Source organism: Mastomys coucha, unplaced genomic scaffold (assembly GCF_008632895.1).
Source record: "Mastomys coucha isolate ucsf_1 unplaced genomic scaffold, UCSF_Mcou_1 pScaffold22, whole genome shotgun sequence".
Classification (NCBI taxonomy): Eukaryota; Metazoa; Chordata; class Mammalia; order Rodentia; family Muridae; genus Mastomys; species Mastomys coucha.
In genome coordinates, this window is record NW_022196905.1 from 37,203,221 (window position 1) to 37,216,496 (window position 13,276).

General features: G+C 36.2%; 1 protein-coding gene across 8 annotated transcripts in view; it reads left to right on the forward strand.

The window, feature by feature from the left end:
* Positions 1 to 13,276, forward strand: part of Cpeb2 (cytoplasmic polyadenylation element binding protein 2) — a 54,200-nt gene that overhangs the window by 13,212 nt on the left and 27,712 nt on the right. The window lies entirely within an intron of this gene.

Consider the following 13,276-nt stretch of genomic DNA (forward strand, 5'->3'; position numbering starts at 1 on the left):
ATTCTGTCTTTAGAAAGAAAAATTCCTAGCACAAAAATCAGGATAGTTCACTGTTAGCATAGATGAGGAAAAGTTTTTCTTTCTCCTGGTCTTTCTTGACAAGGGTTCTGGCAGATGCTAGAGAAAATGTTCATTGCCACACTACTCATTATCACCTGTTTCTCTAGCCTAGGCATCTTACAAAATAGAAGGGCATCTAGAGAGGACTAGAAGGGAAATGCAGCAACAGAATGGTGCTGAGAGTAATGACTTAAAAATTTAAAGGAATTTGTTAGAAAAGGCATCTTCGGCTCCGAAAGAGAGAGAGGCTTATAGCCCTTCTGCAAGTTTTAGGGGTCACCATGTTAGCCAGTTTCTGTTTCTAACTGGGATAATTTATTTTTCATATGTATTATGTCAAAAGAGGGGAAAGAAGCTTTGGGATACATCTCCGCATAGTATAAAGAACTAAGGCTGCCCGTGCTGCTGTTGTATAGTGATCATTAGCTGACCACTCCTACTTGATGTTTTCTTCCTTCACCTGCTGGCTCCTTCCACTGCTTCCTGCTTTAGTGTATATTTTCTTTTCACACTTTGGGACCACTGCCTTTGTATGGGGGCAGGGATGCTGGACCTCTACACAGTCTGTCTAAGCAGAGCTTTGGCAAACAGTAAGCAGCTGGGGTACCTAATGTGATTATTGTTTCCCCACCTTTCCTTTCCTCATGTTCAAGGCAGTGCCCCGTCTTTTCTTGTCTCTTTATCTCAGAAAATCATTTCCGCTGCCTAGGACACAGACAGACTGAAAATGTGTTTCTCATAAAATGTCTCCTGAAACCATTCTTTGCTTTGTCTTCCTCAAGAGATCTACCAATAGACAGGATTTGGAGAGTGCAAATTTTGAAATGAGCTCCTCGTTCTCTTTCTATTGTAACAGGAGGTTGTATTACTTGTCTAATGCCTCAAGACAACTCATAATTAACTTAAAACATTAACAATAACCATTTATCTTACATAATTTCCAAAGGTTAAAAGTGGGGAGCAACTTGATTATTTCTGGCTAAGAGTCTCATTAGGTAGCAGTCAAGAGGTTTGTTGATCCTACAGTGTGAACCCTCAGTTAGGCTGAAGGATTTCATTCTGTGTGAATAGAAAGTTAATGTAAAGATACTGGAGAAAACAAATCGCAGTTCCTTGCCATATGGACCTCTCCACAGGCCTGCTTTATCTTTGTCACAGCATGGCTGCCGGTGCTACCTCATCTTCTCCCCAACCCCTTGCTGCCCAGAGTGAGTGCACAGATTAGTGTAAATGCCCGCGTCGTCGAGCCTAGCCTCTGATGTCTCTCACCATCATTTCCATGATGTCCTAACTACCGACCAGATATGGCTCAAGATATGTAAATAGGAAGAGGCAAGCACTGGTGGGAAGCATTGTGGACTCTGAGTTCTTGAGGAGTCAAAGGCAAATGTACAAATTCTTATTTACTAACATTCGTAAGTTTAAAGGAAAACAAACTATTCGAAGTGGTTATGAGCAGGGAGCAAATAGTTGAGTTGGTGTATAGAATGGGAAAAGTACTGATGTTGCTAAGTACTGACTACACTCATAGAAGCAACCGCTCAGCCCACTGTCATCAAACATGCTGTGCTCTAGCTACTTCCCCTTTCCAGTACCCACTTCAAAAAGTGAAGATGGAGGTTTTTATGGCCTGGTGTAGCATCGGGAAGCTCTCTCATCTTGTTGGAGATAGACAGATAGTAAATGGTGGCAGCCAGAGAGGAACTGACAGTGCCAACTTTATCCTTTGCTGACTGCACTGTGAGGATGTACACTGTGAAGAAAGCCAAGTTCTCTATCCCTGTGTAAAGTATAGCCTTCTGGGGAAAGATAGAGACCATCTACCAAACAATAAATATATACAGACATTGGAAATACCGTGGAGTAGTAAGATGTACAGAGAGATGGTAAGTAGAAAGTTCCTGCTAGTTTATATGTGGAATAAAGGAAATTCTGATATAAAGCTGGAACAGAGCAATGAAGAATTATTGGGAGGAAGTGTCATTGCATGAAAAGGCATATATGAGATGGTAACTTTTGCAGAACTGAAAGACTGGTCTCAGCTTGTTGTTGAGGGCCACATGACACTGTTGGCTCATTCAGTGTTGTCAGACATGTGCTGTTCTTTGCTGGGAAATCAGAAACACTAACACACTGTGATGTGCTTTCCTCAGCCTGAATGCTTCTGACCCAGCTGCTTTATTTATCTGCAGTGTGATCTCTCTGCTGACACGCTATTTCTAATGACGGTCTCGATTCTAGGCAAACTGCTTTCTTTCCAAAGGAAGAATAAGAGTGAGATTTTAAGTGCCTAAAGAAAATCACGCTTGCCAAATAGAGTTTCATCATTCTACCATTTTATATTTGCATATTTACTTAAAATAGTCTGTGATCTTTTTATGTTTGTGTAAGTCAGTTCATTCCCCTTTAAACAAAAGAACAAGGCAGATCATTGTTAAACCCTCCCTCTCTCCTGCCCCCAACAATTTGTTTAAAAAAAAAAAAAAAAGGTCTTGTTGTGCAAGCATTTAAAGACAGTGCTCTTCCTCAAACTGTAAGAACAAAAAAATTGAACTTCAGCTCATAAAAATTGACTTAAAGACTATAGGGAGAAATTCAGTTCATGTAACCGTTCTTGAGATGATCAGTCTCAGCTGGTCATAATGACTTTTCCACTGTTCCTTGAATAGTTCAAGAAAATTCAGAAACAAGACCTCAGAATGTGATGTTATGCCAACAAATATTTTAAAGTACATGCTTTTCAGAGGATTTAAAAAATCTGAGATTTTATTACCTAGTATCAGCTTTATTACTCACTGATAAACTCCTGTGTTTATGACTCTGGAAGCAAGAAGGCCCGCTGACTTTGGGGAGCCTATCCCTGAGCAGTATGAACCTCTTAAGTCTGTGAAATACCAGATTCTTGCTCTCTTCCCATTTTGCCCTCTGCTTCTCTCCCACTGATTTTATGAAAGCGAGTACAGTGCAAAGGCACAAATAACTTAGATGAATTTCAAGTCTCCAGTGGGAGAAATTATATTCTGGAACTTGGGAACTTTTGAGTGGACAGAGGCTCTCAAGCTTATGTCAGGTCTACTCCCTACAATTGTGCATTTTATTAAAAATACATTGCTAGAAACTCTGGTATAGTAGAACAAGGGCAAAAGTAATTATAAAAAACTGGAAATACTTAGTACCTTTATTTATTAAAGCAAAGTAAATTGATACATATCAGAGATAAACTTGTAAAATAGTTTTATGGATTTCTGCTACCAGGTCTTACCTTATTCCCTCTGATAGAGGAATACAACCTCAAAATTGACTGTGGTTTCCTGCAGTCACCTGTGATTCCTGGTGAAAACTTTTTACAATTACCAAAAGGGTATGGACTAAAATCAGGTAAAAGATTAAAAATCCAAAATCCCAAATATTGAAAAATATAAAACTTGATGCTTTACATAGAATATTTTATGTGTCCTCATATGTCACAATTAAAACAGTTACAATAAAAATATTATACAAAATTATCTCTAGATATGTAAATCATAATGAATTTCATATTTGGATTTATATCTCATATCAAAAGAATGCATTGTATAACTATAAATATTAACTATTTTAAATTAAATAGTAAATTCAATGTCAAAAATACTTCTGACTTCAAACATTTTAGATTCTATACTAGAATAATTTTTTTAAGAAAAAGAAAAAACAAAGGAGGCTGGTCTGTAAATCCTACCTCTTGGAAGACCGGAGGCAAGAGCGTCCCTGTGAATTTGAGGCCATCTTTGGGTTATACAAGAATCCCTGTCTAAAAACTGAAAACCAAACCTATAAAAGGAAAATAGAAAGACGTGTTTTGTATGCTTTTAAGTGGTCTGATTTTTGAAATGCATTCATTTGTTTTATGAAAGAGCACATTGACTTTTTCTTTTGACTATTGGCTTTTGGTAAGAAAAAAAGAAACATACAACACATGCATTTTCCTAAATGCATCCTGACATTGAGATGATCATTCTCATATGTGGAAACTTAATATTTTCTCATAGCTACTCAGAATTGAGTTTGTCTTATGAAAGTACAACTTACATGACTTTAAACTTTTGTTATCAGTAAGTATCTATAGTCTTTAGGAGGGGGATGATAAAATTCTGTGAAAGTTCTTGTCAGAGAAAAAGTTACTTGAAATAGAACACGAGTAGAGATTTTAGTCTTATTTCTTTCTTTAAAGTCTTTGTCTCTGTCAATAACAATATTTGAGAGTATGGGTGCCCCTATTTCCTCTAGACATCTTTGACTATTTAAAGGTATTCTTGAATTATAACACTAGAACTTCATTTTTCAAAACCAAAGCCTTAATAAATACATAAATTACAGTGTATTTGTGCCAATTCAGATACATAGTACTCTTTCGAAAGTCACTTCACATCTTTCTTGTGATTTAAAATAGAAGTTTTTCTCTCTCTAAATGGACAATTTAATAAATTCTTATATATAGCATACATCTGACTCATAATTTATAATGCTAAAATGAAGTACTTGGGAATATTTGGTATATAAATTTTAGCTTCTTATATGAGAAGCAGTATCTTAGAATTTTTCCTTCAAAGGCATAATATTTAATCTCTTAAAATATTTCCCATCTCAGAAAACCTTTACTCATTAATGGAAAACTAGAAATATAAATTTTAATACCACCAGTAGTAATGCAAAGTAAATAATATTGACATTTTACTGTGTAGTTTTTTTCAGTCTTGCTTTTCTGTGTATAATTTAAGGTATTTGCAATCTTCATCATCTTTTCTCCCAAGCTTATAATATGTATGTACAATGGTTAAAGCGAGATACGGCCACAAATCTTACACTCCTTTGCCCTTCATCCACTTGGAGACTTTTGCATTTTTTAGTGGATTCCTTATTTGGTTGTTTTGTATTTTTTTTTTAAACTTTTAGTATTATGTTTTGATATCCTGTAGATTACCTATCCTTAGCATTTCTACTATTCTGTCTTCATGGTTATAAAATATTTAACAAATATTTATCACTGATATATCCCAAGATGTATCTGTATAGCTATACAGCTTGTTTGAAAACATACAAACACATAAGTTAAGCATGCACACAATTTTATTGCATATGTACGGGGGTGTCCCCATTGCCCTGTGTAGCTGTCACTGTGAGCCTTAATAACTCTGAGACTTCCTTCATCCCGGGAAGCCATGTCCTGTGATCTTCATGTCCTTTTCTTTTTGTAATCTTGCCTATTTTTTTCATTTTTTCCTTTTATTACAAATAGATTCCTTTCTCACATAAAATATATCCTGATTATGGTTTCCCCTCCTTCTACTCTCCCAGTTTCTCCCTACCTCCTCACCCATCCAGATCCACCCCATTTCTGTCTCATTAGAAAACAAACAGACTCCTAAGAGAATATAATAAAATATAACATAGTATAATTTGATAAAACAAAAAACTAACACATTGTAGTTGGACAGACAAACAAAAGGAAAAGACCTCAAGAGATGGCAGAAGAATTAAAGACCCACTCGTACCTACACTTGGGAAACCATAAAAACACTAAGCTGGACGTCATAATATATCCACAGAAACCAGCTAGTCTTCTTGCTGCTTCAGGAAAAAGTTCATTCATGAGCTTTAAATCTATCTGCATTTGGCTTTTGGTGTCCCTGGTGCCAGCAGGCCTCCAGGAAAGCAGGCAGGGTTGTGGGGCAGGAAATAGTGCACAGGGTATGGGGTGCAGGTTACCCCATGATCTTGTCTTACTGATACCTAGACCTTGTTTTGCTGGGCCTGTGTTACAGCACCTTCCCACCGATAGGATGTAAATTTTGAACCTTCATATAAACAAACCCACTGGTTTTCTTTGTAGAAGATGACAGAGTAGTATAGAGTTATACTTTCTCAGTTTGGGATGTCACAGTATTACTATTTAATCTTTTTTTTTTAAAGATTTGTTTATTATTATAAATGACTATACAGAAGAGGGTGTCAGATTTCATTATGGGTGGTTGTGAGCCACCATGTGGTTGCTGGGATTTGAACTCACAACCTTCAGAAGAGCAGTCAGTGTTCTTACCCGCTGAGCCATCTCACCAGCCCACTATTTAATCTTTTATCCTGGGTTCCTGTCAAGTATGATACTATTCTGAAGCCTTTTGCATGATTATCTTAACTTTTCTTTAAGCTTTTGAGCTCTAATGTGTTTCATCCCTGTAGACCATAAGTTTCATAATAATGCCTTCTCAATAGGTCACATATTGCATATATGCTTTCCTCCATTTTGCTTACTTTCTGAGTTACATCTTTGGATCCACAAAGTTGTCTTCTTAGAAATTTATGGCTTGATTTCACTTAAAATTTCAACTCTTCTATTTTTAATATAAGCATTATTGAAATTCTTTCCTACACTCATGATCTGCTGTTTTGTTTTTTTCAAATAATTTGCTGCTGTTTTGATTGGTGTTTCTTTCTGTGGTGCTGGGATGGAGTATGGAGCTGTGTCCCCTCACTGTTTTACCACTGAGCACCTGAAGAGTCGCCTCATGCCACGTGACTGCAGCTTTATTACCCTCTTAGGCAATTTTCAGAATTTTGCTAATACACCTTTTAACCTTATTTGGTATTAGTTGCCTGGTAGATACTCTGTTATGTGGAGACTATTTAAGTTTATATTGTTATCTATGCTTTCTCTATGTCTCTTTTTTTTTTTTCTTCTGCTTGTTTTACTTTCATGCTGGATGCTGTCCTAAAATACTGAGCCTGTTTACTATCCATACCTCAAAGCAAAATATTAAGGTGGGAATGGGAAGCTCTGTGCATGTAGTTGGGTGTAACTAGTAGGGACTGCAAGAAGCTCATGATACCAACAATGTCTGTGTCTAGGTCTCTCATTGTGCTCTAGGGAGCAGACCTGGGTGTGAGCTCTGTAGTCCACTGTGAAGAAACAAAAAGGTGTCTGTGTGTTTGACTGGTGATTTTAAAAGTTAACAGGCATTTGTTGGTGTTCTTGCCTTCTCCTCTGCCTTCAGGGTTAGCCACAGGTTCTTAGAGCAGATTCTCACCAGCTGTCTGCTTACTTCCCAATGACATTCCCCAGACGCAGAGTCGCTTGGGGTTGTGTTTTCAGTGATTTACGGTTTATAGAGTCAGTTAGACTTCTAAAACTTACAGATTGCCCTCACCCAAAAAAATGTTAACATGGTTCTCCTGTGATCCATTCCATTCATCTTTGCTCTGGTGAGCCATTTTAGGTGATTCATTAAGCTAAAGAAGCAAATGAAAAGTACTTGTTCCTCCATGTTTAGTTGGAAGGCTGTAGTTTCTAGTCAACTTGTACTTCCTTAGCAAGGAAGCTTGGGCATCCCTATGTAGGTTAGATTATATTGTGTGAAAGACTTATACAATCAGATTTCCTTCATTTATTTTAACTATAATAACTTCTTAGTTTGGTTTTAAGTATCTTTCAAATGAGAGAGACTATGTCATGGTAATACAGGACATGTATTTGTTTTTACTTTGCCGTCATATCTATGGAAATGCCAAGCATATAGAGGCACAGTAACTATTTGCATAAGTAAACATTTTCCATTATAATTCTACTCTTCACAAATATCAGTTTAGTACTTCCAGAATCCTAGCATAAGGTATTTATGCATGTATAATAGCATGTATCATTACAGTTGGGATTTTTTATATTTACAGTTTTTAAATGAAAATCTCATGAATTTCTATCGTACTTATTTCCACAGGATATGCTAAATACGTTTGATTTTATGACTATATATATATATGTACATATATGTATGCACTTTGATCTATAGTCAAAAATATTGTCAGTCAAAACTGTATTTACCATACCTAATCTGCCAAATATCAGCCAAGCCTACTTTACATTTGCACAGAGCATTTACCTTAGTGTTTTATAAAGTGTGTAGGACTTAGGGATGTAGCTCAAGAGTCCAGTATTGCCTAGCATTCCCAAGGTCATGAGCTCAACCCCTGCATGGTGGAAAAATGATGTTGAGCACTTCATGTGGAATGCTATACTGAAAGCAAAAACTGGGATGGTAGTATGGTAGATTTTTTTTTCTATTTGCTATTTTTATTTGTTATTTTTGGTAATCATCAGCATTATTTTCATTTTTACAAATACTTCCATGGTAGAAAGTTTATAGGCATTACCTCAACTTGATTTTAATATTTTTGTATTAGTTTTAATGTAACACCTGTAACCCATTTTCTTACTTGAATTTAGTGTTTTCTTTCTTGTTTTCTTCTAGTTACCCTCTGCTTGGAACCATTATAGCACATGATCCTCTGAATTCTTTATATAGTTACAGTATAGAGTGATGATAGAACAAAGACGTAAAGCATCACATGGGTAGATAGAGCATTATGATAGAACTTGAATTAAGAGTGAGCACTTGAGCTGGACAGTGGTGGCGCACGCCTTTAATCCCAGCACTTGGGAGGCAGAGGCAGGCGGATTTCTGAGTTTGAGGCCAGCCTGGTCTACAGAGCGAGTTCTAAGACAGCCAGGGCTACACAGAGACACCCTGTCTCTAAAAACCATGCACACACAAAAAGAGTGAGCACTTGACTCTAGTGGACACTGGCTTTTATTAGCCAGAAGTCAGTGTTCCTCTTGTTCCCTTGGAGTCTGGTCTTTGTGTCTTTTGCATTTTTATGATCTTACTAAGGCTTTAGGGGGTATGCATAAAGATTTGAGAAGTGGGGTTAGAAATTATTGTTATGCACACTGGAACTGATTATAAGTTGGAATTATTCAAGGTTGGTAAGGACTACATTCATTCAAAGTGGATTTTTGGAACTCTGTATAAGATGTGTAGACATAGAAGTAAAGGTGAAGTGTAAATTGTGGAAATAATATTGGACTGATAAACTGACCAGTGAGAACAGTGCTCTGTTGAACGTTCATAAGAAGGAATGCTAGTTGTCTTCAGGTAAGAATCTGTAGGTGTGGGTGTTAAAACATCTCTACATTGACCACATATCAAACACATTTGTTCCTACAACTAGCGTGTAACTGGCCATATGGTATGTTTGGATATAGTTAGTAGCTTATTATTAACTGCCAATAAGTATCAAGTGCTAGTAAGTAATAGAACTTGGTAGGTCTTGAGTTGGTGCTTTTAACCACTGTGCCTTTGTGTCCTTCTTTGTAATTAGTCTAATATTAATTCTAACCTAGGATCATTATAACTATAGTATGTAATATCATTTAGTTTTCTCTTAAAGAATGTTGGCAAAGTACATGACATTGAACTTTAGCAATTTCTCTTAATTAATGAGGAAAAAGTTAAAATTATTAATGTTATCCAGAGCTGAAGATACCTAAAACTGCTTAAAAAAAAAAAAAGCATCAAACTCTCAATAAACATTGTAATACTGTGGTAGTCTGATTTTCTAGATGTCTACAAAGTGGTAAAAGGTAAATATTGAATACAGCATAATGCATTAGACAGAGAGGTAATGCATGTCCTAGGCAGGACAGAGTGATGGTGTGGGGGAACTGATGATGCTATTTAGAAGAGCATCGTGGTTAATTAGAACTGAAAATACAGAGAGAAAACCAATAATAAGATAATACTCCTATTTTCATTAAATTTGCTTTGAAGTCTGGGAAAAAATTACCTTGGCAAAGATTAAAAAGCACCACTTTTAGTCTCTGTGTTTTGTTATTCTCATTAACTTTGTTTCTGATATCAACATACAGCATGTCTTTAGGTAACTGCTTTTAGTCAAATTTGTATTTCACATCATAGAATAAAATTATATATTCAACAAATATTTGAGAGCTTATTATGTCATTCTGTTGTAGATGCTAAAAAGACAGTAACAGAAATGGAAACTTCTGCTCTTAGTAGATCTTTTGTTTTAAAAAGAGCAATGGTGAAAAACTGTTAGATAATTTTTTAAAATGAGGTATGAGGATAGAGGAAGAAAGAAGCTGCTGTTGGGAACACAGTGATATATGATGCTGCCTAGCACTTAGAGGTCTGACTGTGCTGAGGGGTGCGACCCTTGGCAGAAATCAGAAGTAGAAATATCTTCCAATGGGAGGATTCCTGACACATTAGAGAAGCAGCAAAAAGGCCAGCATAATCCCTCTAGAGGATGAGGTGCCAGCTGCTTATTATAATGGATTCTGATACTTTGTTCAAGCAAGATGTAGCTTGTTTTTAGTTGTCAGTACACAACCACTTGCTGAGTACACATTTGAATGGCCAACATGAGCTAAGGTATGCGTGCGTGCATGCGTGTGTTTGTGTGTGTGTATGCATCATTATTTAAAATGGTAATAGTCTAATAAATGATTTAATGATGGTGGAAGTCCTCTATCTTTTTGTAGACACGTAAAATTTAAAAATATGCATTTAAAAGTATTCTACATTAATATAGTTAATTTTTACATGTATTTATCTGTGTGTCTGTGCAAGCGTTTGCCTGTGTGTATGTGCCTGTGTGTGTGCATGGGCATGTATCCTTTAGCTCAGTACACATTTGGAAGTCAGAGAACAACTTGTGGGAGTTGGGTTCCCTCCCTCCACCAAATTGGTCACCGGAGTCAACTCGTGTCTTCAAACTTGGTAGCAGATAACTTTACTCATTAAACCAGGCCCGTGTTAGTGGTAAAAGGAGACTGCCTAGCAGTAGCACATATTCATTACTTGTGGATGTATTAAACCCTTTGTGAAATGATCGTTCTACAACCTTACAATTTTAAGGAGTGACTTACCTCATAAGCTTAGATCCTGTGGGTTATCAGGAAACTAAAATAGTTGCAGTGAGGTGGAGGTTCTTTTTGTAGAGTGGATGGAGCATGCAGAATATGCCAGATGAATAAGAATGGCCCCCCATAGGCTCATATATTTGAATACTTCATTAACCCTTGGTAGACTGGGAAATCTGAAGAGATGTTGCCTTATTGGAGCAGGTGTGGCCTTGGAGGAGGTGAGTCACTGGGACCCTCCCTAGTGCGTACTTCTCTGTTCCTGTTCTTCGGGGTGTAGCTCTTAGATACTTCTCCAGCATCATGCTTCCATATCTCTATGCTCCCCACCATGATGATAATGAACTGACCCCTGCAACTGTAGGCAAGCCCCCAATTAAATGCTTTCTTTTATAAAAAGTACCTTAGTTGTGGTGTCTTTAGGATAGTGGCTAAAACAGATGTCTAAGTTCCTTTTCACATTTTCTGTTATCTGGAACATCCTGTTTGTGCCTCCTGGCCTAAGACTCCCGTAGTTTAGCCATCTGTCTGCATCTCAGCAAACAGAACAACAACAACAAAAAAGTCTTTCCCTTTTAAAGCATATATTTTAAAATTATACTTCCCACTTTTAATATCTGTCCAGATCTTACACAGAGTGGCAAAAACTGAGAAGTATAGTTTTTATGTTTTGGGACTTTTTTTTGTAAAAGAAATAGTTGTTGCTAGTAAGCACCAGATTCAGTCAGTTTGTGCACCACCAGCCTTTTAGACTTAATAGTGAGGGATTATTTCAAAGCACTGTTCTTTTATGTATTATTTTGTACTGGAGCTTAAGTGGTCTACATCCCTCTATGCATGCCTTTTCCTATATCGTCTTATCAATAGGAAGTCAGTCTCAGGCAGTCAATATAAGAATCAAGCCAGATAGTTTCCCTCTGATCAAACATTCCTGCCAATGATGAAACCTCAGGCAAGTGACTTAATCTTTCTTATGATAAAGTGTTTTCATGAAAATGTAAAGAAAATCATATGAAATCCAAGGGATTGTTAGCAGGATTAAATAATTGGCAATTGAGAACTATAAAAACTCCTTGCATATAATAAGCCTACAGATGTTGATCATTATTTCAATTGGCAGGTACCATGTGCAAGTGGTTTTGATCTCATAAAAATAACTATGAAAGTTAACTTAGAAATTTATATTACAATTTTCACTCTAGTAGAGGGTAAATAATTAGATAATTTGAGTCTATATTTGCTCATTTAATTGTGAAGAGTTATTACATTATGATCTCTAATATTTTAGAACATAAATGCAAATATACACTCATTTGCAAATAGTTTTTTAATGGTAAACTTGTTTTCAATGCCTTTTAAAGTCCATTCAAATTCCAAGTTTTTTTTATAGTGAATCTATTAGAAGAAATTTGTGTCAACATAAAGTTATCTGTCTTTTAGGTAGGAAAAAACCTCAGGAAAAAGGCCCTGCTTACTTAACACAACATTTTAGCACAGAGTTATGCATTCCTGGGTTTAGCTAAATACTCCTTTGTGCTTTCTTTTGTGATGTACTGTACATGCACAGTTCTTACATACTTAATTCTTACTTAAGAAAGTCCTGATGTCCAAAATAAACGGTGACTCCATTAAAAGTTTTAGGACGTTACTAAAATTCAGTTCAAAGAAACTGTATTTCCTAGATCTTTCTATTTTGTACCTACTCTGTATATTTTTCTGATTCTCACTCCAGACCACAGTTTCAGAACAGTAGACATAATTATATGTTTCTAGAGTATGGAAGCACTATTTAACAGTTCATTTAGTTAACTAATGCCTTCTTTCATGAAACTTGGGAGTAAATAAGAGGTGGTAAAATATCCTTTTAAGGGAAAAGTGGCTTCACTGTATGGAATCAGAAATCAAAATGTTCAAGAGATCATTTTATGCATGTTTATATGTGAATCTCTACATCATTAATATGTGAATGTGTATATATATTTATGATCAAAATTGGATTATCTGCCAATTATTCTTATGTTAGTAGGTAATCAATTAATTTCATGAATACATGTAGAGTATATTTGGATATATTAAGTCTTTTCAGAGTTTTGAGCTAGGGTAGTAAGGGTGGATAAAGCACTCTAAATAATTACTTCAAAATCAAAAGCTTATGCTCACCCTTCTGATGGCAGTGAATTTCATGTAGGATTACTGTCCTTTTAAGGGAGACCTATGCAAAGGGGACTAGAATAAAACCCTAGTACTAAATTTTAATGTAGCCTTAAAAATAAAGCATCAGAGTCAGATAACAGGGAAAATCTGCATTTTAATGAGCTGCAGTAATTGTCTTCCTTGGTGTGTTGGCATCAGCCAATCGAATATTCTGTTGCTCAAATGCTGAGAGATACAGCATGTTTTCAGTATACTGTCTTTGTAGCAAGCTGTTGCCTCCACATTTTATACAGAGTCTTCAAGAAGGTG